Source organism: Podarcis liolepis (genome assembly GCF_965112155.1).
Source record: "Podarcis liolepis genome assembly, chromosome: 2".
Taxonomy (NCBI): Eukaryota; Metazoa; Chordata; class Lepidosauria; order Squamata; family Lacertidae; genus Podarcis; species Podarcis liolepis.
The window spans coordinates 2,412,772-2,439,490 of record NC_139555.1 but is presented as its reverse complement, the minus strand read 5'-3'; the positions used below and the strand labels follow the sequence as shown (position 1 = coordinate 2,439,490).

The following is a 26,719-nucleotide window of genomic DNA, read 5'->3' as shown; positions in this document are numbered from 1 at the left end:
GCCTCAGATCCTTGCTGGTTCCTCGGCTTCTGTGCAGGCCCAGTGCCTTGGATTTGTACACCTGGAGGCTCTGGGGCTCTGTGTGAATGCAGAATAGGGTAGAAGCTAGAGCTAGGAGAGAACAGGTGGCTTAATGATAAGCAGCAGGCTTCAGTAAGACTGAGAAAGTAGTGTTCCATCACTCTGTGTGCACATGCCGTGCGGGAGTGCATGTGCCCTGTGGTCCTCAAGGAATGAGAGCCTAGATTGGCAGGGAAAGCAGGTTCTCAGGCTCTCTCCCTGCTTCCCTCGGCCAGGCAAAAGCTGTAATGAGACATGACGCTGGATTAGCCCATTGAGGCTTTTACAAGGGGCCAAGTGAAAAATAAGCTACTGCAAATTCCCTGTTAGAAACAAAAGAGGCTGCTGTCTACTGAGCACTGAGTTGGTCCATCTAGCTCAGTACTGTCTGCACGGTCTCGCAGCAGCTTTGCCGGATTTTGGGCAGGGTTCTTTCCCAGCTGGGGTTTGAACCTGGGCTCTTCTGCCTGCAGCGGAGATTTATTGGGAGTTCTAACCCCACATGCCATTCGGGAGTGCATAGCTGAACTCGAAATGGTTAAAAAAATAGGGGAAATTCCTTCATGTTGCCTTTAATAAAGTAGCTGGTTTCTCCTGTGCTTTTAATCACCCTTCATAGTATTTTTTGTTTAATTTCGGTAGTAACACAGTTATTGACGTCAGTTAATGTGAATTGGGGGAAATTACATATTGGACAAGGAAGGAGTTGGAGATCTAAATGACTCCAATACGGTGAAAACACTAATTCAACAACATACTCTAATGGCTCTTTTATGTTCACACAGCAGCTAACTAATGAGGGGCTGACCATTCAGTATCTTTATCAGAACTGGGGTTGTGATCCCCCTGTACAAACACCCTTGGCAGATGCAAACACACAATGCTGCTGCCTTGTCCTCCCACATTCTGATTTCCCTGCATCTGGCTTCCAGCGCAGAGCAACCATCAGACTCTGCTTTCTGGCTGATTTTCCGGGCTTTTCATGTAGTGGAGCACTGGGAGCTGTCCAAGTCCTGGAGGGAGCTGATCTGTTCCCTTCACTGTCTTGTTCTGCAGCAGATAGAAAGCCTACGACAGTTCCAGCTTCCTTCTTTGCTGTCTTCAAGCAACCAAATTATTGTTTCTCCATTTATTTTACCTGTTTTAGATCTTTGTGTTTATCTGTTATTTCGAATGTGCAAAGCAGATTAGAATTTGAAAACAAAATCTCAAGTGGATTGAGTGGAAACTCACTGCTTCCACCATGGTTTCGCTGTTTGTTTAGTAGATAACTTGGGGGGGGGTCACTTTGCAAACTATCTAATATTAATCTTTCTTCCCATGCCACACTTCCTCTTTATATTCCCTTGCTTCTGTGAGAGATAACTTTATCCAAAGCCCCAGCTTCCACTGTCTCCTGATAACCCACCTGGTCTCTCCCTATTTATTTATTTTGTTTCATAAAAATTATATACCACTTGATTGTAGAAAAGTTTAAAGTGCTTTACAAAAGGATTCTATCTCCTTTGCCCATTTATATGCTTGCTTAAGGAGTGTTTTCTATATGCAACTGCCTTATGCTGTGTCCTACGGCTGGCCTGTGATGCTCAGGGAAGAGAATCTGTGGCCTTCCAGGTGTTGTTGGACCACAACTTCCATCATGCTTCAACACAGGTCAAGCTGGCAGGGGTGGTGAGAGCTGGAGGGCCGCAACTTCCCTACCCCTGATCTAGCTTGTTATGGTCTAGCAGCAGCTCTGCCTTATCTTTTCTAGATAAGATGCCAAGGACTGAGCCTTGGATCTTCTGCAGGCAAAGTGTATTCTCTGCCACTTGACTCAGGGGACATACCTTGATCCCTGCCCCCCAGCCACTCTTCTTTATCTCCAACTAGGTAAAGCCACCTACACCAAGCCTGTAGCAACCACTCTTGCAGTGAAACATAATTATACAGCATCACAGCACGCCTGCTTGTTTTGTAACCTATTGAAGAAAAAGCGCCCCATTATCCTCTTGGTTCCAAAGTGGTATTATTTGTCCACATACCCAGAAATCCCTAAATAATGCACAACTAACCAGTGCTCTGTGCAGCAACCCCCTTTTTTGAATTAGGAATTGAAGCAGTGATGCTGTTCCATTTCAAGTGTATAGGCCATTGGCACACTGTGTGCAGCCCTTAGAAGATGACACCCTTGCCCACGTGAACTGTTTTCTGTGAGACTGAATGTTTCAGTTGCATTGTATTGGTTAATGATCGAATGACTTTCCTTTTAAGTCCTCTCGTGTCTTGTGCAGCTTGACATGTACACATTCAAGAGCCAATGTGGTAGTCTTCAAAAAGGGGTTGGCAATGTGTCCATGGGCACACATGTGCCTACAGAGGACTTTCTGGACACCCACAGGGTCCCTGTCTCCCTACTTCTCCCCCTCCCCAAACTAGGCTTGAAAGAAACACACTATTGTAGCCAGCAGACCAGCTTGTAGGGTGTGCTTGGTTGTGGTGAGTCACAACATCTTCTCCCAGGATGCAGATGTGCCCGTGGGCCCCAAAAGGTTGGTGACCCTTGTGCTAGGATTTCCTGCTTGGATCTGGGAATTTTGAATCCCATTTGCTCATAATCCGTGACTCTGGGATGATCACCATCTCTTTGATTTAGCCTACTTTGCTGGCTTGTTGTGAGGATAAGTGTATACTGCTTTGAGGGTCTTGGAAGAAAGGCAGGATAAAAAGCAATCACATAATAATCCCAGGAGGTGGAAGCAGAAAATTGTGATGGAGCTGGGCTCTTACTTCAGTAATCTTGGTAAACACTCATACTTGTGCAGGAAAAATGAAGGTGGAACCATCCGCGAGGTACCGTATTTTTCGCTCTATAACACGCACCAGACCATAACACGCACGTAGTTTTTAGAGGAGGAAAACAAGAAAAAAAATATTTTAAACGAAATAGTGGATATATGATTTTTGTGGTTCATGCTGTGGCCACAGACATGTGATCTGACAGTGAGTTTGGAGTAGCCCAATGCAAAAATTCTGAGGATCCATGTGGATCCATGCTTTGTAACCACGGAGGAGGGAAGGAAGGGGAACCATGGATCCTCTGCTCACGACTGCAGCAGATCCCCCCCGCCACCCGCAGGCATTCGCTCCATAACACGCACAGACATTTCCCCTTACTTTCTAGGAGGGAAAAAGTGAGTGTTATGGTGCAAAAAATACGGTAATTACTATGGTTTTTCTTTTAAAGATGCAAAGTGCATTTTGCAAGCCAGTGCTGTTTGCCCGAGGACAAAGTGGAGAGGGTGTCTCCTCCCCCCCCCCGCCACAGTAAAAGAAGCTCAGTATCCCTTGCCCAGATTCCTCTTTTAAAAAGAGGAAGTCAATCCTGCTTTTGACATTAAATGATTATCTTTCCAAGCTTGCTAATTGCCTAATAAATCTTTTTAAAAGGGCTAATTTCTACCGAATGCATTAAAGCCTCAAAAGAAATATTTTGCCCAATAAAGGATGGTGCAGAGAATTAAAAAAGCAAAGATGAATGGTCCTGGCTTGGCAATGAGTAACAAGCCATTTCAGGCTGTGCTGAGCACATTTTTTTACAGTAAAAGGTCACATCTGCTGGGGGTGGTAATTGGGGCCATGGGGTTAAATGCATTGAGTGGCCATTAGTAGCAATCTATCATGATGAGTTACTGCTCAAAAGTAAATTGGAGAATTTGGATTGGATCCAGCTGGGATCGGAAGTGCCTGGTCCTTTCTAGGGGAGTCTGTGGTGTCTTATTTTGGACTCCTTAAGCCTACAGCCCAGTACTGCCATGAGACATGTTGATTCTCCAAATGAAATTCTTAAATAGAAACCCCTAAGACAGGTTTTGAAACTTGTTGGTTTGGTGGCCCCTTTCTTTTCCACTTCACCTGACCTTGCTGCTCACTTGGTCAGAACTGCAGGGCTGTCTTTGAGCCAGGGGCCACCATATCACAGATGCAGAGCTCATTTTCTTTAAACAGGGCTTTGCCCATAAATACGTGATGCAACACTGCAGAACAGAGTGGATTTGAGCCTGTGCAGAGTGATTTTTCACCATTGGTGCCTAAATATTTGCTGTTTCATCTCTGCAGTTATAAGGGCTTAAACCTGGGTGTTTAAACCTGAGTGGGGAAGCCTGGTTTTTGTTTTTTTCCACTCCTGATTATATTATTTCATACTTTTAAAAGGAATCTGAAGAGACCAAGAGATTCCTCCCTCAGTGGCAAAGTGAGTCACAACTGGTTACACTCTGTGGGAAGGTCAGGCTATTTGTCATTTGGTCCTATGAGACAATCAGGCATAAAGGGATATTTGTTTCTCTTGTTTTGAGTTGGGGCATGTGAGAGAAAGAATCAGGTGCTACGCAGAGGCGATCAGAGTGGTTCAGTCACCAGTCTCATTCTCTTCTGCTGTTTCCCCTGTGTGGTGTTCTTGGCATTCTTAGGGGCCTTCTTTTTCTTCTTTTTGGGGGGGCCTTGTGGCTTGCTGAGCTCTGTAGGAGTGCCTTCAGTTCTGCATCTTGCACTTCAAATTCTGAATTGTAGAGTTCAGGCTCAAAGGGTCTGCTAGTTATCCTCATGGGGCCATTGGGCATTAAAAGCACCATGAACTTAAACTGGGCAACAAACTTTGCTTCTTTCTCATAGAGGACATGAAAAGGCTGTAGCAGCTCATGTTTAGCATATTCTGCTATCCCCATCCTTGCCTTTTCATCCTCAAATGCCCTGAGAGTGAATGGCATAGTATCAAAGCCTCTTTCCACCTCACTGAAAAAGGCACGGGAAGTTTTCATTTTCAAACCACAATGCTTGGAAGGGTCCCTTTTGTAAATTGTAGTTCTCTACCCAGCAGCCTTTGCCTTTCCTTCTCCATTGCTGACGAGAACATCAATAATGTAAACTTCATGGACCTCAAATTCTGCTTTTTCATGGTCCTTTCTTTGCTAGTCTGAGGGGTTCTGAATGATAATCTTCTCCCCATCTATCAAATGCTGCTTCAGCTGGTGTGATAGCATCCCTAGTAGGCTAGTTTCTGCACACACTTGAACATGCCTCTGTGTCCTCCAACCAGAGATCAAGGACACATTCCGGGATGGGGCAAAGCAGAGCCAGTGTGTGGGGCTGGGGAGCGTCCTGAGAGCTAGACAGAGAGGCCATGGGGCTGCATCTGGTCCCTGGGCTTGAGGTTCCCTACCCCTGAAGGTCTAACTGAAGATGTTGCAGAGCTGATGCCTGTCGGCTGAGCATTCTCTCTTTCACTGCCTGGGGGAAAGTGGTCCATCCACTTGCAGCTCTTTTTTATTCAGCAGCGTTCCCTAGTAGGTCTTTTGCACATCTGATTGGCTTTCTTTGCCCCCCTGCCGACCTGCCCACCCCCCTCTGGCAGCTGAACTGCTGAGTTCTCCCCTCCTCCCCCTGCCTCTCTCTCAAGCCTAATTTCCTCTCATGAAAGCAGCTCTTCTTGCCTCTAATTTAATACATGCTGAGCATGCACCTGCTGGGTGCCTGGGAAAAGTGCTGGGGAAATAAGCTGGACCCTATTAAAGACATCCATTCTGTGCTCAGACTTGCCAAACTGCTACCTGGAAGAATGCTGGAAGAATAGCAATGGCTGCAGCAAAGGACAGGCCACATGTTGCATGTTGCATTTTCACATTAGCAAATTGATTGGACATTCCAGAAAGCAGCATGGGCAGTACTTATGTGGGGCAGGTGGAGATTCTTCTCCCTTCTCCATGGGTGATGGGAATCCTCCTGGGGAGATCCTCTGTCACTTGTTCCACTGAGCTGTCTGGATGGCAGTAACCCAGTGATATGGAACCTTAGGCTCCAGTAAGTTGAATTCAGCCTACAGGGTTTCCAAAAGGATCACTGTGAACTGTTCTCTGCGCATTGATTCTGCTGTCCATTCCCTCCTCCACAGTCTCTGTTTCAAGGATTCCATTTTTTGTTCAGTGGAACAAGAATGCCACCCTTCATTTCACTAACTTCCACTCTTCTCTTTCAGTTGACTCATGTGCCAGATGTCCCCAACCTGCAGCCCCCCAGGTGTTGCCGGACCCCAGATCCCATCATCCCTGACCATTGACTGTGTTGTCTGGGATTGATGGGAGTCTAACAACATTTGGACGGAGCCAGGTTGCTGATGGCTGCCGTATGCTTTCAGATCTTGAGCTCTGACCTGGATGAGCTTTATAGACAAGCTGACCAAGGGGAAGCATCATGGATGATAAACACTTCTTCTTCATCTGCTACTACTGGGGATGATGATGAGTAATATTAATAAAAAATAATTTCAACTATAGGGCTGAGACCAGAACTAGGTGTTAATGGCTGACATGAGGCTTTTGGCAGAAACAGATACCATGCATTGCCACTTACTTCTCCTCCTTTCTGCCACCAGTGGAAGACAAAGGATGTCATAATCATATTGCATCTTTCTGCACCCCTCAAGGGACAACCATGGAACATCACAGCAGAGAGTGAGAGAAGCGAGTGGACTCAGGGCTGCTGCTGCTGCTTGTAGTTCTAGCCTGAGGGTGGGACTCAGCCTTGCGACAAGTTGGGTGTTCCCATGGAGAACGAGGTCCACCTGTACAACAGGAAATTCCCCTCTCTCCTCACCTTCCCACCACAAAAAGAACCTGTTCTGGGTTTCTCTTTCCTGTTTCAAGGTTAAGGGGATTGTGAGAGGAAAAGTTCCATATATCTGTGTGAGTGCTGGGTGGGAGCATGATTTTGCATTTGGTTTCTTTTGCGACCTTATCCTTGAGTGAAGAGGTTTGAGTTATTTCAGCCTTCGCCAACTTGGTGTCCTCCAGTTGTTGAAGGACAACTCTGATCAGTTCCAGCTAGCATGGTCAGGAATGTGGGGTGTTGTAGTCCAACCACATCTGGAGGGCACCAGGTTGGGGAAGACTGGTCTTTATCAAAACGAGGGGGGATTATTGGGTTGTTTTTATTATGTATTTTGTGTTTTTATATTGTGTTTTTATATTGTGAACCACCCTGCGACCAGTGGTTATACAAAATTAATTAATCATCCTCATCCTCAGCTTTCCTTCTCAGTTTTGTGGGAGCCAAGACATGCAGACTCAAATTCTGGCTTTCTTTTAATACTTTTAGTGGAAAAGGCCAAGGTTTCTGTCTGTCTATAATTATTATTATATTTATATCCCAGTTATCCTCCAATGAACACAAGGTGGTGTACATTGGTTTCCCATTCCCGTTTCATCCTAACAACAACCCTGTGAGGTAGATTAGGTTGAGAGAGAGTGACTGGCCCAAGGTCACGCGGTGAGTTTCATGGCTGAGTGAGGATTTGACCTTTGGCCTCCCAGCTGCCAGTCCAACACTCTAAGCACTACACCATTCTGACTCTCCTTCTGTTAGTCTAACTATTGAACCAATTTTCCTGATGAGATCAGCAAAACACATTGGGAATTATATGTTAATTGACTTGCCTGAGTTTTGTTGGCTACAGTCTTTTCTTTTGCCATAGCTATGGCCATAAAAAAGTATGAAAGGGAGATGCATGTCTCTGTGTAGTCACAGTCCTGTGCCAAGGAGCTGGAATTGCTCTTAGCTTCTTGGCACATATCTAGGGCATGTTTAAAGATTTTACTCTTGCTTTTACACTTTCTTGTTTACTGCAGCAAATAAACACTGTTGTGACACTGATGTACCAGCCAGTCCTATTTTTCTAGAAAAAGAGGTGGTGGAACTCGCCATGAACACCTCCCTTATTCTCTTAGAATGGCAATGGCACCCATCTGAAAAAAAGCCCAGGTACAAGTGTCCAACACAGTCACAGTTGCTGCGTGAACAGTGAGGCCCTCTGCATGGTGGCTTTCAGCAAGCAAGAGAGCCCATGGTTTGCATTCAGAGCATCCCAGGTTCCAGCCCTGAGCTGAAACTCTGAAGAGCTACTGCCAGCCAGTGTAGAGAATGTTTAGCTGAATGAGTCAATGCTTCCTGACTCTTACATACCTGTGTGCACCTGATCTGCTTTCCTCTGTCTGACCCTACCTCACAAAGCTGTATTGCAAATAAATGGGATGAACATTTAAAAAGTGCATACTGGTTTATGAGCCAGTAACTGCAAGATCCTGGAACAACCTGAGTCTACCCCGAAAGTACTGTAACTACTGGATCTGGCTTTTTGTGATATGTGTTGGAAGGCACCAGGATGGTGAAGGCTGGGTGAGATCCTGTGTTGCATCTCTGTGTGTGTCCTCCCATTCACATTATCACTGGTGGGTGCAGCTTTAAAAGCATGTCTATTCACTTGGGTGTTGCTGGATTCTTAATGCCAGTTTTTAGCACTCTCATTACTGTAACTGATACTAATATTTTACAGCCACATGTTATTATTTATTGTCTTTTGTTGTTTGGCTGCAAACTGACTTGGTACTCTGAAGTGAAAGGCGGTATGGAAATAGTTTTTATAAATAAGTAAAAAAATTAAATCATGCAACTTTCAATCAGAGGGATGGAGTAGGGAGGAGATTGGAAGCTTGATTTAAATCTACAACTCGTTTCTTTCCTTTTTAATACTGTTTTGACCACTGACCATTCAAGATTAAATGGAGGCCAAGTAATCAATCAGTAATCAATCAGCAACTAGGAAAAGTTGGGGCTTTGAAAAGTGTGTGTGTGTGTGTGTGTGTGTGTGTGTGTGTGTGTGTGTGTAAGAGGCAGACTATATAGAAAAGAAGCAGCACGGCTCAGATGCCTTTCAAGCAGGACGTTCATCAGGGATGGGAAACCTGAGGCTCTGCATATGTGAGACTCCACCTCCCATCGTTCCTGACCATTTGCCATACTGGTTGGGTCTGACATGAATTGTAGTCTAGCAACCTGTGGAGGGCCCACAGTTTCCTTATTCTTGCAGTAGACAGTAAATCCTGAGCTCTGTGTCCCTTGGGTGGAATGGAAAATAAAAGTAAATTGCACCAGAAACTCATCTTCCACAAATGGGTCCTGCCTGGTTCTTTCTCAGCATGCTGTAGGCACCTGGGACCTCCCCTTGGGAAGTGAGTAGGATGTGCCAAAGGATTTTGTCCCAAGCCCTCTTTCCCAGCAAGGAGCAGAGGCGACCCTTCTCTTCCACGCATGTGGAGCTGCGCTGTAGCCCTCACTCCTTAGTAGGCAGGAGCCCTGCCTTTCGCCAAGGAGGAGATGACATGGCTTTGCTGTTGAGCTCCTTATTGTGCATCAACTTAACAGGCAGCCTCTGGCTGCTTCAGCCACAGCAGCGGAAACAGAACTTTAATCGCTCGGCTCAGCCAAGTAATTAAAAGGGAGCGTGCCCGGTGGAAGGGCTCCCTTGGGTGCTGGGAGGCTCGCAGCTCTGAGCACTTCCCTGCCTTGGCTCATGTCCTGGCAGCTGCTTTGCCAGCTAGTGTTGCTGTCAAGTCTGGCAGAGGTGGAAGATAAAGGACCCAGCAAGATCCGGGCTGGTTAATGGAGGCAAGGCCAAATGGAATTCCTGGCTGAATTAACAACCTGTGAATTCTGAAAAGGTCTGGTTCAGATGAGGGCATCTTCTCTCTCTCCCAACCCAGCAGCACAAACATCTAGTTTCACACCTTCTTCCTCCCACCACTGCAATGTGCACATTTGGGGTTGTTAATTGTGCAGCACACACTTATCCAAATTGGCAGCACCCATTTTTTTAAAATGAATGTTTAATCAATCAATGCACATAGCGCTCTCTCTCTCTCTCTCTCTCTCTCTCTCTCTCTCTCTCTCTCTCTCTCTCTGTGTGTGTGTGTCTGTGTGTATTGTGATTCCAAATGAATGAAGATGGAAACTGCAGGTTATCACAATAATCCTGTCCTTACCTGTTTCCAATTTTGTGTAAATAGGCAATAAACCATTTCCATTCTTTTATAAAAAGTTTGTTATCTTGATTTCTTATTCTTCTGGTAAGTTTCGCCATTTCTCAATATTCCATAAGTTTTTGTATCCATTCTTCCTTTGCTGGGACTTCTATTTCTTTCCATTTTGGGACAAGTAACATTCTTCCCACTGTAGTAGCATCCATTAATAAGTTTCTATACAGTTTAGGTAGTTCTGTCCTTATAATTCCCCAAAGGAAAGCTTCTGGGTTTTTGTTTTTATTACAAACGTTATTTTAAACATCCTTTTCATTTCATTATATATCAGTTCCCAGAAAGCTTTAATGTTACTACAAGACCACCACATATGATAAAAAGAACCTTCTTTTTCTTTACATTTCCAACACTTACCGTATTTGATTTGGATTTATACATTTTTGCCAATTTACTCAGTGTTAGATACCATTGATATATCATTTTCATATATTTTTCTCTTAGACCATAACATGTTGTAAATTTTATATCCATATTCCACAATCATTCCCATGCTTCCATGTCTATATTATGATCAATATCTGTTGCCCAATGTATCACTGAGGATTTTACTTGCTCATCCTTTGCCTCCCATTCCAATAATATTTTATATATTTTAGACACCACTTTTATATTACATTCTAGCAGGTCTCTCTCCAGTTGTGGTATTTGTTCCCCAAACCCTTGTATCCTATCTTTCTTAAATGCTTCATTCAAATGATGATATTGTATCCGTGCTGTTAATTTTCCTGATAATTCCTTATTTTTTTAAAATTTATACTCTCCTCCCTCTTGTTTTAATAAATCTGTATAAGTTGTCCACCCTTCTATCATATTCTTTCCCCTAACTATTATAACTTCCAATGGTGAGAGCCAAAGTGTTGTTTTTACCTCTAATAAATCCTTCTATTTATCCCATACTCTATACAATTTTTTCCTAATTATATGATTTGTAAATCCTTTATGCACGTTTATCTTTTCATACCATAAATAAGCATGCCAACCAAAAATAGTGTCATGACCTTCTAAGTCTAGAACATGTGAATTCTCTAATATCCATTCCTTCAACCAACAAAGACAGGATGCCTCATAGTATAGTCTCATATCCGGCAGGGGAAAATCTCCTCTTTCTTTTGCATCTATCAATATTTTATATTTTATTTTCGGTTTCCCCCCTTGCCAAATATATTTAGAAATATCTTTTTGCCATGTGTTAAAACAATCTGCTTGCTTGCTTGCTAGTTCTCATGGCTGCAAAATTAAGTTTGAAAATGGGTGCCTGTGGTGGTTGTGGAAGCCATAGGAACGAATGATTAAGGTTTTCAGTGGAAGTGATGGGGAGGACGTGCTCTTCCCATGATTTGTAATGTTGTATACCACCCTGAACTCTTGGGAGGAAGAGTAGAATGCAGTGCAGTACATGTGTTTGCAAAACCCAGAAACAGGCATCAGCTTTGTCTTTCCATGTTCTAGGTGCTAAGCAGGTAGAGAACCAGATTCATTTAACCTGCTCATCATCTAGAGCAGCCTTTGCCAGCTTGGTGCCCTCCAGATGTTGTTGGACTACACCTGCAATCAAACCCAGTGATGGGATCAGTAGTCCACTGGCATCTGGAGGGTACCCGGTTGGGGAAGGGGGATCTGGACTGAGTCACGCGCTACAGGTGCTTTTGGGAGGAAAGTTTTTGTGGCCAAAGAGAGGGAGCCCAAACTTGGGATATTGCACGGGTCTCAAATCAGGCTAGTTTGGTGGCTCAGGGGCAAAAAGAGAGGTCATGTTGCTCAGCAGCAGAGTGCATGGGTTTCTGGCAGAAAATCCAAGATGTAATCCTTGGTGTGAAGGGTGGGAGAGGAGCATAGCCAGGAGAAGGCATCAGGAAACTATTGCCTCCAAATAGTCCTCTTGTCTTCTCCAAGCTGCCTGCAGTGTGCCAGCCCATGTTCTGCTGTGGTTCCCTTTGTGGCTAACGTGTGGACATTAGACATGCAGCACTCATCCTCCTTGCAAGCTCATGGTTGATTGCAGCCCTAATCACTTTATAATATCACAGACATCAGGGAAAGTGATCCAATTAACAGAGAAAATAAGCATGGTTTTTTTGTTTTGTTTTTAACACACACAAACGTGCACACACATACACAAGCTTTTGGAACCCTTTGATTTCCTCGTCTCCTTGCTTTTCTGCCTCCCCTGTTTCCTATCTCTATTGCCCTCATTTCCAAACAGACAAGGCTTTTGGGGAAGGGAGAAACAACACCGTCAATAAATTGTTAGCTGCGTGTGTGACGTAGCCCTTTGAGCACCCAAGGTCCAAGAGAAGCCTCGGCCTGATCCCTGCAGCAGCACAAATGAGCTTCCACTTGCGCTCTTCTTTGGCTGTAGCACCGGTGTCAGCTGGCTGCTGGGCTCGGTCACCTGGCAACAATATTCTGGTGATGACGGGCGTCGATTAAAGAGCGGCTGAATTCAGCTGGCGGATGTTCAGAAGCAGCAATTGATCAAACAAGTGCAGAGCCACTTGGCACAGGGGCAGCAGCAGTTGGGAGGGGAATGGGAAGGGTTTAGCATTGTTGCTCTCACGACAAGGAGCAACTGGCCTGCACACTCCAAGCTCACCTTCTCCCCCCACTTGTGCACTGGCATTGGCGCTGTGATCCCGGTTTAGTTTAAACCAGACCTTATTAATTAGGATCTTGAACAAGGGTGAAGCCATGGTTTGAAATCCTGGTTGTTAAGTCAACATTAAACCAGTGTTCCCCATCATGTCCACAGTTTCTGTGCATAACAGCCCAGGATTGAGGTGCTGAAGCCAAGATGTGAAGAGTAGAGGGAAGGGAGGAAGAGGGATCTTTAGCTGTGATTGCCGCACGTCACACACGCAGCTAACAATTTATTGACGGTGTTGTTTCTCCCTTCCCCAAAAGCCGTGTCTGTAGAGGGAAGGGAGGAAGAGGGATCTTTAGCTGTGATTGCCGCACGGCAGAGGGGTTGGATTAGATGACCCACTGGGACCCTTCCAACTCTGATTCTATGATCTCATGGACCCAATGAATTTTCCCAGGGTGGTTCCAGGGGAGAGTCCTGCCGTTGCATCTGTCTCCTGATTGTGGCCTTCACATAGGCACCTTTCTGGCCATTGCGAGAACAGGGTGGTGGACCAAATGGACCTTTGGTCAGATCCCACAGCCCTCCTTACATTCTTATGAACTCTATATTTGTATTCATTGCTGTTGTTATTTCAAAAACAATTTCCTGCCTATTGCCTCAGGAATGAGACCTCCAGCTGGGGTAGCAAGCAATAATCTTTAAAGCCAATCATGACAAAACACTGCACAACCAATTAAGCAAACAAACATAAGCAGCATTGCAGAAAATTTAGCAGCAACAGACTCATTTTGGGAAGATCAAACTCTTAAGCAGCATTTCAGGCAGATGCCGATTCAAGAATCAGCACTATCACTTTCCTGCAGGAGGCACAGAGACCTTTTCCTGACTTGGAGCTGGTAGGCAGTGGTGGTGATGATGGCGCCACGAAGACCCTCACCTCTGGGGGGTGTGGGACACAGAGCCTCTCTGGGATAATCACAGCACGTGGGGAGGCCCAGATGGAAGGAGATGTGCTTTCATCACTTTAAACCATACTTGCTTTGCATAAAATTAGAGTACCGTATTTAGTGTAACCTTAATTTATATCAGTCAGTTAATGGCCTGCTGTTTTTTCTCCCAGGAGCTCAGGATGCTGTACACAAAGTTCCCGGGTGTCCTCTCATTCAAGCACAGATCAGCCCCTGATTCGCTTAGCTCTAGCATTAGAACAGCATTATATATCTAGCCAGTAGTAGATAGGTAGCCGTGTTGGTCTGCCATAGTCAAAATAAAAAAATTCCTTCCAGTAGCACCTTAAAGACCAACTAAGTTAGTTCTTGGTATGAGCTTTCGTGTGCATGCACACTTCTTCAGATACACTCAGCACCTTAAAGACCAACTAAGTTAGTTCTTGGTATGAGATTTCGTGTGCATGCACACTTCTTCAGATACACACTCAGTGTATCTGAAGAAGTGTGCATGCACACGAAAGCTCATACCAAGAACTAACTTAGTTGGTCTTTAAGGTGCTACTGGAAGGAATTTTTTTATTATATCTAGCCAGTTATTGTTTTTGTTGTTGTTCTTGAGGCAAACTGGCAGCTTTTGAGTGCAAAGGAACTGAAATTGACAGAGTCTTCCACATCCTAGGTGTGGACCTAGGATGTGGAAGAATCTGTCAATTTCAGTTTTTGCTTTTTCCACTTTACATTCCCACATTGCCGTGTCAGTTCACATATTGCTAAAAATTCATCAGCATTGTAGTGTGACTTTCTCCTAATATTCACATTTGCGTATGTAATTTTGCCTAATGTACACAATTTTGCAAAGCCATTTCCCCATATGCTATGCATTTTTGTATGCTGTTTTCACCAATATATGCATTTCCGTGCACACTTTCCCCTAGTGTATGCATCTTGGGAGACATGGCTGGGCCTTGTGGATTGTTTTGGAAAGCATGAATTAGGTAGAATGAGCTGAACCAAGTTTCCTCCCTGCCCCCGGCCTCTCCCTGCCACCTTTTGCTTCCCAAGTTGGGTTTGGACCAAGAGGCCATCATCCTCTCTTCATCACCCTCTCCCTTTGTTAATCAGCCGCTCCAGCAAAGAGAGGAACTTTTACCCATGCCAGAAGTGGAATAAATGGTTATTATTGATTCTAAGTGCCTATACACCTCCTGCCTCCATCCCCTGATTTGATGTTTGTTGCTCAGTTGAGCTGTTTAAGTGACTCAATCAGCCGTCTCTCTCGTTCTTATTTATTTATTTTCCGAGTGATTGGGTTTCATTGCAAATTGCTCTTTGCAGAGGATGCTGGTCTCGGTGGTAGGCTTGGTGTGGCACAGACTGGAAGCGGGACAGATGGTGCCGAGCTTGGGAGACGCGAGGAGAAAACGCCACGTAGCTCAGAGTTCAAGCTTCCACTTGAAACCTCTGCTGTTGGGATGCAACCCAAACCCCAGCTGTTGGATTGAGGGGGCTCCTACTCACCCCTCACCCCAGGGCGCACATAAATCTGGGCAGGATCCGGATCCAGATGAGTTAGGAGGATGAGGGAGGGTTGGGATTGGCAGAGCTAGGAAACCAGATAAGAGCATAAGGGAGAACCCTACAGGATTAGTTTGAAGATCCATCATCATTAGGGATCTGCTTTCCATGCAGGGTGTCCTAGGTTCAATCTCTGGCAACTCCAGGTAGGACTACGAATGTCTGAAACCTTGGAGAGTTGCTGCCAGTCAGTGTAGACAATATTGAGCTAGATGGACCAATGGCTTGACTCTGTATAAAGTAGCTTCTTATGCTCCTATTTTCTGACTCAGTTGGCTTCCTATGATTCAAGGCTTGGCACTGATGACAGCAGTGGGCCATTGGGGGCATCTTGCCTCCGGGCTCCTGAAACACGGTACTGCACAGTCTGCAGTGTGATTGCGACTGTGCAATGGCTAATGAATTTTAGCCTGACTTGAGCCTAGGGATAGGGAAGGCCGTGCATCTGAATGGTTTTTCTCTTTAGGACACCTACTCACTCCCCTTGCTGCTGTTGGGTTTTTATTTTTACCAAGAAAGGAAATCTGTATTAAGTGGCTTTACAATGAGTGTGCCGGGCACAGAACATCAGATAATTACATGTCCAGTTTCATCAGCTTTCTCAGCAGCCCAAACTGCTGTTGCAAAATCTATTGCAATTACCCATCGTAGGGAGCTTTTGATGGCATGTTGGAGAGAGAGATCAACAAAGAGGTCGATGGCAGAAATCTCGGGTGGCTGCTTTTCAAGGTCACACTTTCTCTCTCTGCACAGTGTACAGATCCTGTCCTAGCTGGCAGGATGTGGGTGCAGAGGGCACTGTTGTAAACACATCAACCCCTTTCCAAGTGCTCTTATTGAGAACCTGGTTGTGCCTTTAATGCTGCCCCCTCCCTTCCTGACATGTCTAAGCAGTGTGAAGCGACACTGCCACCCCTTGCCCTGCCCTGGTCTTGCAGAAGATCCCACTGAGCAAGGAGAGATCCCTGCTTAGACAGAGGTTGGATGTGAGCTGGCTTCTTTTGAGCCTCTGCTCCCAGCCCACCTCTCTTAGGCTCCATCCCCTTGTGGGGGACTAGAGTCTCTTAAATGGTCTGTACTCAGATTTGACAGTAATGTGGGAGGCACTTGGTCCTTTGCATCTGGGAAAAGATTCCCATGTGGATTCTGGCTCTGGTTCTATGAGCTCTGGTGCTGCGGAATCTGTTTCATGAGGCTTCTGCCTGACACCCTTGGAGTAACCCACGGATTACAAGCATCGGTTTTCAAGCCAGAAACGTGGTCTGCTTCCATAGCTGGTAGCACTGCAGCTTCTGACTCAGTGGGTGCCCCCAGGGGGGCATTTCTTGTGAGATGAGTTCTCTTCTTGCATGTGTGTTGGCATCAAAAAGCCAGCCTGTATTTCCCCAACCCAGCCCAGTTTAATCCAGATTTACACTTTATTTTTATGAAAAAAGCTGTTGCCAGTATCTCATTTTTTATATTTCAATGAAAAGTTTGCAAATTAAGCACTCCCATTTGGAAGCATCTAGCATCCTGGTCATTGCTGGACTCAGGGATCACGATACCAACCCCCCGCAGTGTTGGTCAGATGAAATTGGTATATCCATTTTACATTGTGTGGTGGTCTGGGTTGGTAAAAAACAAGTCTTTTAAAAATGGATCTGGTGGTTGAAAAGCCCCACTCGGGGCAAGCTTTAATCCATTTTGGTGCATGAGGGATAAAATCCAAAATGACACCATTCTCCTAGTTAACAGAGGGAATCATCTTCTACAGGGTCGGGGAAGCTGTGGACCTCCAGATGTTGTTGGACTACTTTCACCATCTTTGACAGTTGATCATTGTGGCTGGAGCTTGATGGGAGTTGGAGTCCAACAACATCTGGAAGGCTACAGGCTCCCCTTCCCTGATCTGCTGGGCTGTTTTGCTACCCAAAGCAATTGAAACAGACATTTACCATCCTCATGCATGCTCCTGTTTATTCACTGGAGCCCGAGAAAGAGAATTTACTGACAGATTGTGCCCCTTGGATCAGATTGATCCACCTGCCCTGCTGCTGCCCTCAATGCCATTTAAACTCCCACCAGAGTGCCCAACCCACTTAGCCTCACACAGAGCTACTGGTGGCTCTACCAAGGACATCTTAAGACAAAATGCCCATTTTCCTGGAACTATAAAGATTTTTCAAAAATAAAACAAAATAAAAACACTGTTTTGATACCTACAGCAAGCAGATTTCTCTGTAGCTTGCTAGCTAAGGCTTGCTTGCTTGCTTTAATGGACACTGATGCTCAGTTGCTATTCCTAGAGTTAGGAATGTGGGTCACAGTCTACCTGTCTGGGTTTAGGCCAGAAGCAGTTTGGAAAGAGGCCAGCGAAAGGCTGGAGGGGAGACATGAGTTTTTGCAGCTAGTTTGCAAGAAGCAGCCTCTCTGGGTGTGCTGCTGCTTGGGGCGGGGGGGGGGGGGGGCGGCGACTATTGCTGCTTTATAGGGGCTAGTGGCATCTGATTGGGTCTTGGCATGCTTCTCCTTGTTAAGCTGTTCTATTGGGGTGCAGAACCTTTTTGGCCTGGTGGGCCAGATCTTTTATCTCCTCCCACACCACAGGGCAGTTTTGATAGATAGGTAGGGGCACCCACATGTCACTTATTTGATGACATAATGATGTCAGGTGATCAACAGGTGGGTGGTTATGCCTAGCTATCAAAGTTGGTCCACAGGGTTGTGGGGGTAGTGACTGAGCAGGATTGATATCTTGTCATGTTCCGGTGCTGGAACTCTCAGGGAAAGTGGCAAGGCTGGAGGACCATGGACGGCTCCCAGTAAACAACTTGTTCCAACAAAGGTTGGGAGAAGACTTTGCCCTTTCATGCCTGTCTCCAGACTGCCTCCTCCAGGCCCCACTCTCTTGAAAAAACATTAATGGCCAGCCCTCTGGCCTGAAGACAGGCCCCACTCCTCTGTTCCATAGCCCCCTCCTGGTGCACTCCCAGTGCTTCTAGATTGCTGTGTACAGTGGATGGTTCCTGGTTTTTCAGGCTCAGGGAAAGGTGTCCGTGAGGTACGAAGTCCTGGCCCTATAGGCCCTGGTGGAATGGGAAGTTCCTCTGGGACTCCCTGCCCAACCAGCTCAGCCACAACGCTCTCCCTATTCTCTGCAGCTGGCTGTGAGCCCAGACCCATCTCCCCACTTGGTGCTCCTGTGGCATCCGACCCTGTGTCCAGATCACTGCTGGATACAGGGGTCATGCAACTGAACTCCCTGTGCCTCAGCCGATGCGGGGGGGGGGGGTCAATTCTGCTTTCTGCAGGGTTGAGGTAGGCCAGTGAGTTCCCCTTAATAGTCCTTAAGCTAAGGCAATGGTTTGGAAGTGTGTGGCTGATGTCTGGTCAAAATCTCCACAAACAGAATGGGTAAAGATGCTGGAGAGGGTTTTCCAGGGGCCAGCTGGGTTTTTGGCAGAAGTAAAAAATTTTTTGCAAAGCAATCGAGCACATGCAAATGCATGTGCTTTAAATATACGTATATGATGTGGAATGCAGCTTTCCTAAGCAAAGAATTAGAATTTGGATGGCAGTATAAAAATCATGTCTGTACTGAGTTTTGCAATTAAATGTCCTGGCACCCTGAAAAAAATAACCAACACCCACGGAAAGTGAATGTGCCCAAGTGAATCACACATCTGGCTCTGGCGCTGCTCAGGGGCTCTGCTGCGTGATGCTATTAGCTCCCAGTTGGGTTTGAGATGCAGTTAACTAAATAGCATTGCAAGTTTATTGCATGCGACTGACAGTTCTGATTAGTGCTAATAGGGAGGGAGCGGTGGCAGGGAGCTGCAGACCGGAGAAGCTGGCAGGAAGCTGCTTCTGGAAAAAATGCTCTTTATTTTCTAATAATCTCTTCATTAGGTTTGAAATCTCCCTATGTAATGACCCTGTTGATGAGCAACAGGATCTGCCTGCCAGAGGGTCTGGAATGAAAAGACAAAAAGCACTTCTGAATGACTTCCTTCCCAATGAAATTGTTGTGGCAACTGCCCCCAAAGCAGGAAGGTTTGATCTCCTTGTCCACCTCTCCTGTGACCCACTAGGGACAAGTTTAAGAGCTAGGCTCTGTATCTTCAAAAACACCACATGGTACAGCAATCTGAAGAATGCTCCCTCTTTAAGGGTGGACTAAGCAGCTGAAACACATCCCATTTCAGATTTTCTGGTGCTCAATCAGAGGTCCGTTCCATCCTGTTTTATCTAGATTCTTTTTTGAAAGAATACTGTAAAAGTTCCCTTTTAAATAGTACACATTTTGCATAGTTTTGGTTTTTGTAAAATACACATTTTCCAATTCTTTCCAGTACATTTCCTCATATAATGTGCATTTGAAAAAAAGAAACCTATTTTTATGTGCACCCCCCTTCTCTCCTGCAACCTCCATTTACTATTGAAAGTGACTCCCTACCTCCTACACTTAATAGGAAGAGTGAGGAACCTAAGACCTGGATCCAACTGTGTCCCTCTCTAGCAGGACTCTCCACAGGTTACATCACCTCCTCAGCCACACCCACTTCCTGCTCTACTTTGCATCCTCCTTAAGTATATCTTACTTGTCCTTGAACTCTGATAACACCACTTGCTTGCACGGCGGGAAGATAGCTAGAAGTGTCTGAGTGTTTGCAGAACTAGCCCAGGGTTGGCTGTTGTAGGCATCCGTCTGTCTTGAGAGACAATGGAGTGCACCTTGGCGGGGGGGTGTTAGTAGCACTGGAGTGACCTCCTCGGGGCGCAAGCCTGGGCGGCATATATGGAGGACCTGGGCTTCCCAGAAGACAAGACCTCCCTCTCAGCCTTGCTGGTGTGGTCCAAAGGAAAGCAGAACAAGACGTTTGTCACCAGCTGGGCTGCAGGAGTTGCTGGAAGGAGACATACAAGGTACCACCCAACCATCATAGGGACTCCACTCTGGATTTGTGTAGGGTTTACTCCTTAGCCTTTTCTTCTCCCAAATATATCATACAAGACAATGGAGGCTTAGGATCAGAGTTTCTTTCTCCTAGATGGGCTACCTTCCTAGGTGGATGAGCTCCATCTGCCCCCCTTCCCTCTACAGCACATGCAGAAGCTACCTTCTTGACTGTTAGACCCTCTGTTGGTCTTGTCTGCTCAATCTGTCAGAGCCTGTCTTTGCATGCAGGGGAAGTCTCTAACTCACCAAGGGTTTGAGACCCATTGGCTCCCCTCACCTGGTTTAGCCAGTCTGTCAAAGCTGTTTCCCAGAATGTGACTGCTGTTGCATGTTGTCAGTTTCTAGGAGTCGCAGGTGAGAGCTGAGTGCAGGGTGTGGACAAAAGGTGGAGAAACTGCCCCAGAAGGAGCACAATGTGTTCCCTAACACCCCATACACCACAGCGTACAATTCCTGCAATGCAGGAATCTCAGCTAAAGCTTTATAGGCAATCCGGCATGCGCATGTTGGATCAACTTGCTTGTGCTGCCTCTGGTTTGGCCTGTTGCATCGAGGGAAAGCTTTGTGTTTAACCACCAAAGTACCGATTCTGCCAGATTGAAAGGGAACTGGAGGAGCAAGTTCATGAAATGGTCATGTGAATCAACCGTTAGTGATTGTGGCAACCCTGGCACATTTATGAGAGGAGATGCTTTTCCTGCTGCTGCTATGAAGCAGCCATCAGTGAGAGTCTCCCTCCTCCCATTTCCTTTTCCACACCCTTGTCCAACAATCTGGCTCCTTTCCTTCGATGTTGAGGTCAGCAGAGTCCGTGAGAACTCCCTGAGTAGGAAGTGGTTGCTCCTCAGTCTCCTCTGCACAGCTGCTATGATGCAGAGTCATCAGCAGCTGGTGGTCAAGTCTGAGCAATGAAATGTCCTAAGGGAGGATTGGGGGGGAACCTTGAGCCTATTTCTGGCAGCTGGAATCTGTCCCCAGCGGGAGAAAAAGGCTTGATCTCATTTGGCTGGCCTGCGTCCCTGGAAAGGAACAGCAACAAGAAGCTATTGACTTCACTAGCCCTTGCTCTCTCTTCTCCTGGAGGAAAACAAATCAAGCACTGGTTGCTTGCCTGTTGGCCTGCAACTCTGAGTAAAGTATCACCTAGGTAAGTGCCCTGCCTTAAACCAGCAGCATTTTTGCTTAACATCCTGCCTGAGGAAGAGCTCTGTGAAACTCCCAGGCTAGCTTCCTATTTAGTGAGTTTTCAGTGCTGAAGTAGACATGGCCATGGTATATGTTAAACACCGTCCACATATAAAGCAGGGTTTGGGTTCAGGTGCCCACATGCATCACGAAAAAGGAAAAGGAGGCCACTGATTCACATGAGCTAGTTTAAATGTATAGGATGCAAATTTTTAAATAATTATTAATGCAATACAGCTCACCTCTGTGCCTGCTCAGTCTGCTGTCCAGATGTTCCCTGCTGACTGGCAACTTTAACCTCCTACCCCATATCAGGCTCTCTCTTATTATGAGTCAAACTGGACTTGGACAAACAGAGGACTCCTACAAATCTCTGCCAAAGGACAACCCCCTAAGAGACTGCTATTCATGATGGCTATATTTAACTCCAGCAGCAGGGGCATCATGCCTCTGAACACCATTAATTCGGAACAACCCTGGAGGAGGGCTCTTGCCTCCCTGGCCTGCTTGTGAGCTTCCCTGGGGTAGCCTTTGTGGTCCCATGTTCCCATGACAGCCCTGCCAGCAGAGGACTGTCCTCTGCAAAGTAAGGCACATGGACCGCTCTAGCCTTTTAATTTTTTGTGCATGAGAGAGGGGAGCAAAACCTCTTGTTCTCCGCCCCCCACATTTTCCCTTTCTGTGCTGCTATTAAGTAGGTTTTCCAAAGTGAGCCAGGCGAGGAGAAAATATCTCAGGTGGGCGGGGGGGGGGGGGAGAGACACTCTCTCTCTTTAAAGCAACAGTGTAACTCAATTAAGAAGAATATATTTATCACTCCAAGCCATCATACAGGTGGTTGCATCATATGTCAAGTCAATCCTCTCAGATGCCTGTGCGAAACATGTTAGTCCTTTTTTTGGGGGGGGGGTGAGATGCCTCCCCTCCCTTTGGCAATGGATGCAAATGGTTGCCCTACCTGCTTCTTCTTCAAGGATGTAGTACTTGCTTTCTGCGCCTTGTACTGGACACCAGGTGGGGGAGATCCCCTCTAGTCCGTGAGCTCCTCTCTTCCTTGTGAGTAAGACTCCCAGGACTTGCTTTTATTCCCTGTTGAAGATTTACAGAGAGCTGTGAATGAGGGTGAAAAGATGAGTTGAAAGATTTTCCTGAGCTGGTGTAATGAAAGGCTGGAAGCAGGCAATCCTTTCGCTTCTGTTTTTAATGGAGCGGAGAGTGGTGCAATAGAGGCATCATTTGCCCTGTGGACACAGCTGGTCAAACAGTTTTTACTTCTTGGATTGAATGCAGGGAGGGTACTTCCAGAATGGCACTGCTGCGTTGAAAATCTCTAAGCCTGTGGTATAGATACTCTCAGACAGTTTCCACCGCGAAGGATGGTCCTCCCTCTTCCTCTTCTTCACGTGTGCATCCCCCATTCACATTCCCAGAGGGGAAAAAGATACACTGGATACCAATGGAGGCAAAATAATTGTGGTTTCCTCAACCCCACCCACCCCATTTTCATTCATAGAAGGGCTGCAGCACTGCATCAGCTCAAAACCTTTTGATTGATTGACTGAAATGTTACTAGCCTGGCAGCGTATGCAGAGAACGGCTCTTGTCTCTCTGAGATGATTCCATGCTGGGCCTTCCTGCCCCCTCCCTCTCCTCCTCTCCAGATCCAACGTCCCTACTCCCAGCTCACCCACTTGCTTTCCATACCAGCTGCAGTGGGGATTGAGTGACTGACAAACCACAATTAAGTCACCCTTTAGTGTGTGCCCCCCCCCGGAGGCATTAGGAAACTGATGTGTTTAGAGAGGCTTCCGGGTTGGCGCGATCTGGAAATGGCGGATTCCCTCCGAGCTGCGGAGGGAATCGGCTCAACTGAGGACGGGTCTTGCCGTGCCGGCGACGCGGGGACCCTCAAAAACCGCAGGCGCTGAAGCCTGCGGACTGAAGACTCGGCGGGCACCTTAAGCGCCCCCCGATTCACGAAGAGCCTTTTTAAAGGCTGCGGAGAGGATACGGAGGGCGGCGTGGTGCTGAGAGTCGATCGCTACCTTGGTTGAGCGCAGCCGCGAGCCATGACTGGAGAGCACTGATTCCCTTCCTTGAAATTCGGACTGAAAAGAATAACCCGTGAGTAAAACGAAATTGGATTTTATGAATATTATCCCGTGAATTCGAGACGACCGGGGGGTGTACTAAAAGGAAGTTCGCACCCCCCCTTCTTGCAGATGATCTAAAGCAACGAAATAAGAACTAAGCTGGAGTGCCTACCCTTTGTGGGGTGAGTTGAAAAAGACATTAACTTCCAAGATTTGGTAAAAAGAAACTTTGAGCTGGAGAGTGGAGTGTTGAAAGCTCTTTTTCTGTCATAAACAACCCCCCCCCTCCCGGGCCCGGGAGCGTCCTGCCCTTGAGCTTGTGGAAGAGGTGCGGAGTTTGACAGCTGTCAAAGCTGTCAAACGGACAGTTTAAGTGGAAAAATTGCTATTTAAGATCCTTCTGGTCTAAAATGAGTTACAATTGAGTTAAAATTGTTGGAAACAAAGTAATAACAATAAGTTGGAGGATTGTTGGAGAGATTACCAAGTAACCAGATTCCCTCTAGGGGGAAGTCTGTGAAATTACAATGGCTGTGGATGGAAAGTTACTGGTGGAAATCGAAAGAATGTTTCATTTGGTGGGAATCTTACAAGAGCAGAGTCTGGCTATGAATAAACAACTTATGACCTTGACTTCTGGAACAAGCAGCTCTGCTGAATGTATTGAGGACCTGGATGAGAAAGAATCCACAGCTGAATTGGAAATGATATCTAAAGAAGTGGAAGAGACTAAACAAGAAAAAGAGAAAGTAAAGTTGGAAAGCACCAACCAGAAGTTGGCATCTGTGGAATATAAACAAGGAGACCTTTGGATTACATCTACCACAAATCTGCGAAAGATGCAAAAGATGAAGGAGGAGGCCCCGGGAGCTTATGGAATACAGGAACTTAAAATAAAGAAATATGATGGGGGCCTCCACTTTGATTTTGACTCTGAAGATGCAGACTTTGTGGAAATTTTCCAGCAGCTGCTTCCAAATGCTCTTGTGGGAAGAGAAAATGGTTGGATGGTGACAGAATTTTTTCGAGATTCGATGGCCGACATAAAGGATTACCAACAAGACCGGTGGAGAGGGACTGAAAGAGATTTGAAAGCCTCGGACGTGAGGAACCCAGGCTAAGAACTGATATTTTGGACATGTATCGGGAAGGGACGAAAACCGGGGATGGGAGGGAGGGAAGAATAGAATTCTAAAAACACTCAAGACCTTTCGGTTTGGTTAATATGACTTTTATTTAAGACAAATTGGGAAATCAATGGAGGAGAATCTGAGTCCAACTTAGAAAAATTTATTTTACTTGTATTTATAAACTTTAAGATGATTAAGAAGAGAAATACCAATTTGCTGACACAATTTTGGGAAGTGGGATGCATGAAGGGGGGTGGGGGGAAGTCTGGGAACAAGGTTAAGAAAGTAGGATTTTCTGAAACTATACATGTTTTTGTCTTTTGTTTTTTTTTGTGTGTATTTGTCTTTATAAAAGGTGAAAAACCAATAAAAATTTCTATATATATAAAAAAGAAACTGATGTGTTTAAATTTCAGCAGTACAGTTCATGTACAAAATGTGCCCTTGTTTTGCTGGTCATGGCAATGAAATGTTTTGGCAGCAGAACACCTAGAAACCCAACTTCCTGAGAGAGTCATGGTGGCAATATTCTGACGGCTGGGGAAGGGCAACTCTAGATGCCCCTCTTGCTCTTTTTAAAACTCAAGTGTTACACAGCACTTTGCATAGCAACATGAGCAAGAGTCTGGGTTGACGAAGGAGCAAGAGCCAATAGTTATTAAGAGGAAGTGCTGTCCTATGCTTGAAGGGTGAAGGACTGTCTGGTCCAGGTCTGGTTTTAAAGAAAGAACCTTAACAAAGTTGGCCTTCAAGAGCTAACAGCATCCACAGCCAGGCTGAACAGGTACCCTGCTTGCAGACTTCCATTGTGAGATATACTGTATTTCAATTTAAATTGCAGTGATTCTTTGCAAATTTGCAGCCGTAAACATGCATTAGCCCAGTGTTTCCCAAAGTGAGTGATACCATCACCTGGGGGGCACTGGAATGAGCCAGGGGGTGGTAGTAGCCTCAGGTGCAGTTGGGGGGCATTGAATAAAAATAAGAGGGTGGTGGAAGCATAAAGAAAAGAGAAGAGAAGAGAATAAAATTTTGAAAAAAACAGTTTGTACATATTTCACCTGCTGTGTAATGACACTTACTGTTAGGTTGGGCACCGTTGTGGGATGGTGACAATGCCTCGCCTGTATCTGGCGGTCGTGCTGGAGGTGAGAGGTTTTCCTGGGGTTGGGTGATCCCTTTTTGGCTTCACCCAGGCCTGGGAAGTGGATCACAGCTTGCTTGCCTATCTGGCCAGTGGCAGGCGGGCTGCGGCACTGGCACTGCCCCCGGGGCGGATCAGACTGAGGTGGCAGTTTTCACTCCTCTCTGCTTCATGGGTTTTTATTCCCGGGGCCTAGTCCATCTCCTCATCTAGTTTTGGAAAAGTGTTCATACATATTTCATCTGTTGTGTTACGATGCTTACCAATATAACATGGTGTTTTAGTGATTACTTTATTTTCCAAATAAACACAAAATGTAGCAACATAGATACATAAAGGTAAAGGGACCCCTGACCATTAGGTCCAGTCGTGACTGACTCTGGGGTTGCAGCGCTCATCTTGCTTTATTGGCCAAGGGAGCTGGTGTACAGCTTCTGGGTCATGTGGCCAGCATGACTAAGCCACTTCTGGTGAACCAGAGCAGTGCACAGAAAACTGTTTACCTTCCTGCCAGAGCGGTACCTATTTATCTACTCGCACTTTGACGTGCTTTCGAACTGCTAGGTTGGCAGGAGCAGGGACCGAGCGATGGGAGCTCACCCTGTTGTGGGGATTCGAACCGCTGACCTTCTGATCGGCAAGTCCTAGACTCTGTGGTTTAACCCACAGCACCGCCCACGTCCCTAACATAGATACATAAAAGAACACAAATTTATCATGGCATCTTTCCATTTGTTTGCTTAAAGAAGACAGATTTCCAGAGAGGCGCTGAGTTGTTTTTTCTGAAAAGGGGGTGGTAGGCCAAATACGGCAACTTTGGGAACCTCTGCCTTAGCCAGTGCAATTTCATGCTGCCTGTGCTCTCCTTGGATGATGCACCTCCTTTTTTAATGCATACTTACCCACCCTAAAGGGCACTGAACCTTTCATCTGCCTCCTGGCCTCCCCTGCAACTCTTCTGTTGGCTGTTCACCTTGCCCAGATTCTAGAGCTGTGTTTGTGATGCAATGAGAGCCTAGAACCTGGGTAGAAAGAAAAGCAGCTGATTGTGGGGTGCAGAGTAGTGATGGAGAAACGAGCAGGCTGGGAAGGGGTCAAGTGCCCTCCCTTACCCCCCTCCACCCAGCACTTCTCTGCTGGAAATCGCACCC

At 46.1% G+C, this 26,719-nt stretch overlaps 2 protein-coding genes and 1 pseudogene across 9 annotated transcripts in view; 1 reads left to right on the top strand and 2 right to left on the bottom strand.

Annotated features, from left to right (window-relative positions):
• Positions 1-26,719, bottom strand: part of LOC310699149 (histone H2B 5-like) — a 960,349-nt gene that overhangs the window by 140,528 nt on the left and 793,102 nt on the right. The gene's annotated exons all lie outside the window — the stretch shown is intronic.
• PDE1B (phosphodiesterase 1B) overlaps positions 1-26,719 on the top strand; it is a 121,710-nt gene that overhangs the window by 43,164 nt on the left and 51,827 nt on the right. The window lies entirely within an intron of this gene.
• Positions 4,223-5,081, bottom strand: LOC310700354 (proliferation-associated protein 2G4-like; annotated as a pseudogene). The gene has a single exon. The product of its transcript is annotated as a proliferation-associated protein 2G4-like (transcript).